The sequence below is a fragment of the Grammomys surdaster genome, unplaced genomic scaffold (genome assembly GCF_004785775.1).
Source record: "Grammomys surdaster isolate TR1022 unplaced genomic scaffold, NIH_TR_1.0 352, whole genome shotgun sequence".
In the NCBI taxonomy this organism is placed as follows: Eukaryota; Metazoa; Chordata; class Mammalia; order Rodentia; family Muridae; genus Grammomys; species Grammomys surdaster.
The window spans coordinates 377823-382544 of record NW_021604771.1 but is presented as its reverse complement, the minus strand read 5'-3'; positions in this window follow the sequence as shown (position 1 = coordinate 382544).

Below are 4722 nucleotides of genomic sequence, written 5' to 3'. Positions count from 1 at the left end.
AGCAAATCACCATTTTCACTTTCTGGTAATTAATGATGATGCCCAAGAGTTTGTTGTATTGTAATGAGTAGTAGAGCAGAAGTGAGAAGAAGTTTTCCTTGTTTCCTTGGGGAGGATTTAAGTTGTAAAGTGGTGTTGACATCAGGTGTGGAAAGGTGCTCTTCAGGATAGATCAAAGGATATGTTAAATAATATCTGGGGGCTGCATTACACCACATGCTTTCATCTTGAAAAATCTGGCTGACACCAAGTCCTTCCAGACAGACCATCACCATGCAATCTGGAATCTTGTATTTTCCCTTGTGTGGACAAGGGCATTTTAGTTTTACAAACCAAACAATTGAAGCCTGAGTTATCCCTGTGACTCCTTGGGTTATTCCAAGGTTGATTTGTTTCGAGGTAGATCATGACTTATTTTCAGAGCCCTTCATGGAGACTTATTAGTATATTAGACTGTACCAGTTTTTATAGAAATTTACATGGAATGAATCAATTCTGTGAGTACATGCTAGAAAATGGATTGAGGAATCATTTACTAATTTAGTGAATCACCCATATTCATCGCTACTGTATTTATAATAACCATGATATAGAAACAGCTTAAATGTCCATATCTCATGTACAGGCAACATATTTTGGGATAGCCTCTGCTTCAGTTATTCATGACTACATAAAGTTAAGCTACATGTCTGTTACATATGTGTAAGTGGGCCTAGGCCCATCCTGTGTTTGTTCTTTGGTTGGTGGTTCAGTCTTTGATAGCAATAAGAGTCTAGGTTAGTTGACTCTGTTGGTCTTCCTGTGGAATTCCTATCCCCTTAGAGGCTGCAATCCTTCCTCCTCTTCTTCTATAAGAGTCTTCAAGCTCCATCCACTGTTTGGCTGTGGGCACCTACATCTGTCTGAGTCAGCAGCTGGTTGGAGCCTCTAAGAAGCAGCCATGTTAGACTCCTTTCTGTAAACATAACAGAGTATCATTAATAGTTTCAGGGATTAGTGTTTACCCATGGGATGAGTCTCAAGTTGGCCAGTTATTGGTTGGCCATTCCCCCAGTCTCTGCTCTATCTCCCATCTCTGCATTCCTTGTAAACAGGATAAATTTTGGTACAAAAGTTTTGTCATTGGGTTGGTGATCCTATCATTCCACAGGGGTTCCTGCCTGTCTACAGTAGGTGGCCACTTTAGATTCCATATCCCCAGTGCTGTAGGTCAAAGCTAAGGATGCCCATTGATTCTGTGTCTCCGCCCTTATCTGTAATCTCTCTCTTCCTGGTGATGCTCCTGATCTCCACACTCTCATCAGTTGCAGAATTCCATTTATTTTCATGGTCATCTGGCCATCCCTCCTGTCCCTCTCCACATGTGATCCTGAACCTCTCCCATTCCCCTCCAAATTCCCTCTTACACAAAGTTCCTTCCTTCCTCTGCTTCTTATGACTATTTTATTCCCCCTCGTTCATGAGATTCAAACATACTCACTTTTGCCTTTCTTTCTGTATAGCTTCTTTGGGTCTGTTGAGTGTGGCATAGTATTTTATGGCTAATATCTACTTTTTTCTTGGATATTTTATTTATTTACTTTTCAAATGTTATCCCCTTTTCAAGTTCCCTTCCAGAAACCCCCTACCCCATACCCATCTCTGCTTCTATTAGGGTGCTCCCCCACCGACCCACCCACTCCTGTCTTTCAGCCCTGGTGTTCCCCTACACTGGGACATCGAACACTGTCAGGCCTAAGGGCTGTTCCTCCCACTGATGTCCAACAAGGCCATCATCTGCCACATATGTGGCCTGAGCCATGGGTTCCTATATGTGTACTATTTGGCAGGTGATCCAGACCCTTGAACGGTCTGGTCATTGACACTGTTGCTCTACCCATGGAGCTGCAAACTCCCTCAGCTCCTCCAGTCCCTTCTCCAACTCCTCCGTCGAGGACTGCTCAGTCCAATGGTTGGCTGCGTGCATCTGAGCATCTTCCTCTGTATTTGTCGGGTTCTGACAGAGCCTCTCAGGAGGCAGCTATATCAGGCTCCCAACAGCAAGCATTTCCCAGCATCTGCAATTGGGTCCGGGTTTGGAGACTGTATATGGGATGGATCCACAGGTGGGGCAGTCTCTGGATGGCCTTTCCTTTAGTCTCTTTTCTACACTTTGTCTCCATATGTCCTCCTGTGAGTATTTTGTACCCCCTTCTAAGAAGCAGTGAAACTCCAACACTTTGGTCTTCCTTCTTCTTGAGCTTGATATGGTCTATGAATTTTTATCTTGGGTATTCTGAGCTTTTGGGCTAATATCCACTTATCAGTGAGAGCATACCATGTGTGTTCTTTTGTGATTGGGTTACTTCACTCAGGATATTTTCTAGTTCCATCCATTTGCCTAAGAATTTCATGAATTCATTGTTTTTAATAGCTGAGTAATACTCCATTGTATAAATGTACCACATTTTCTGTATCCATTCCTCTGTTTAAGGTCATCTGGGTTCTTTCCAGATTCTGGCTATTATAAATAAGGCTGCTATGAACATAGTGGAGCATGTGTCCTTGTTATATGTTGGAGCATCTTTTGGGTATATGCCCAGGAGTATTATAGCTGGGTTCTCAGTTAAAACTATTTCCAATTTTCTGAAGATCCACCAGGCTGATGTCCAGAGTGGTTGTACCAGCTTGCAATCTCACCAGCAATGGAGGAGTGTTCCTCTTTCTCCACATCTTCACCAGCATCTGCTATCACCTCAATTTTTGATCTTAGCCATTCTGACTGGTGTGAAGTGGAATCTCAGGGTTGTTTTCATTTGCATTTCCCTGATGACAAAGGATATTGAACATTTCTTTAAGTATTTCTCAGCCATTCAGGATTCCTCAGTTGAGAATTCTCTGTTTAACGTAGTGCCCCATTTTTAATAGGGTTATTTGCTTCTTTGAAATCTAATTTCTTGTGTTCTTTCCATCTCTGTGAAGAATTGAGTTGGAAGTTTGATAGGGGTTGAGTTGAACCTGTAGATTGCTTTTGGTAAGATGGCCATTTTTACTATGTTCATCCTTCTGATCCATGAGCATGGAAGATCTTTCCAACTTCTCAGGTCTTCTTTGACTTCTTTTTTCAGAGTCTTGGACTTCAAAGGAAAAAAAAAGAAAGGCTTTTTGGAATTTAGTGAAAATAAAGGCACAATATACTCAAACTTATGAAACACAATGAAAGCATTGCTAAGAGGAAAACTCATACCTCTGATGCCTCCATATAGGAATTAAAGGCAACATACTTACAGTAACGTCTTAAAAGCACATCTGAAAGCTCTAAAACAGAAAGAATCAAATGCACACAAGAGGAGTAAATGGCAGGAGATAGTCAAACTCAGGGCTGAAATCAACCAAGTAGAAACAAAGAGAAGTATACAAAGAATCAACCAAACCAGGAGCTGTTTATTTGAGAAAAATCAACAAGATAGATAAGCTGTTAGCCAGAGTAACCAGAGGGCACAGAGACAGTATCCAAATTAACAAAATCAGAAATAAAAATGGAGACATACCAACAAAAACTGAAGAAATTTTAAAAATTATCAGATTCTGCTACAAAAGCCTATACTGAACAAATTTATTTATTTATTTATATCACAAATGCTGTCCCCTTCCAGTCCCACCCTCGCAGAGTCTCTCCCTTCAGCCCTTCCCTTTTCTCCTGAGAGTGTGAGTATCCCACTGGGTATCCCCCATTCTGGTACGTCAAGTCTTCTGTTGAGGGACTTCTGGGTTATTTCATACCTTTACTTTTTAATAATATATGTTATTAGGCACAGTAACAATATTTAGCTTTGAATCCAGTAAGACAGATTATCACTTCATTCATTTTGTGTTTTCTTCAAATTGTCTCATGAGTTATCATAGGTTTTAGGAAACAAATGTTAATAATTAAATGTATTCCTTCACATTTTATTATATTTGAACTTATACAATGATTTTCATATGTTTTTCAAGGTTAGCTATATTCAGTAGAATGTACACACTACGACTTGAAGATGTTGGATGATACCTTTCTACCACTGCTACCATTTGTGGAAAGTAAACCTTGAAATATTGGGAGACCTGTTATGAATGAAGTTGGAGTAGCCAGGAAAACAATGGTTTTCATGGTTTTAGTGATGAAGGAAGGGAAGGAAAGTGTACAGTGTGGAAGACAGGGGATGGAGAGATTGCTCAGCTGTTCAGAGCACTAGCTGTTTTTCCAGAGTACTAGTGGTTGATTCCCAGCACCCACTGGGTGGCTCACAACCATCTGTATCTCTAGACTCAAAAGATCTAATGCCCTCATGTCTTCTGTGGGTGCTGCATGCATACAGTACATAGACATGTATACAGTACACAGGCATGCGTACAAGTAAAACAACCATATACATAAAATAAAAATTAAAAATGTTTAGAGAAGTATTATTGGGATGGTTAATGGGTAAATGTGCTTGCAGATAAGCCTTCGTAAGTTTTTTCCTGGGGCTCCACATGGTGGAGGAAGTGATTCAATTCCCTCATCTGGCAGTAGTCCTCTGATATCAACATGAATGTTCTGGCAATTCAACATGTTCAAATAATGAGTGTAATTGTTTCAAGTGGAAGAGAGGAAGGGAGAGGAGGAGAGCAGGAGGAGGGAGAGGAGGAAGAGGAGAAGGCAGAGAGAACAGGAATGAGGGAGAGAAAAAGCAAGGGAGAGAGAGCGAGAGAGCGAGAGAG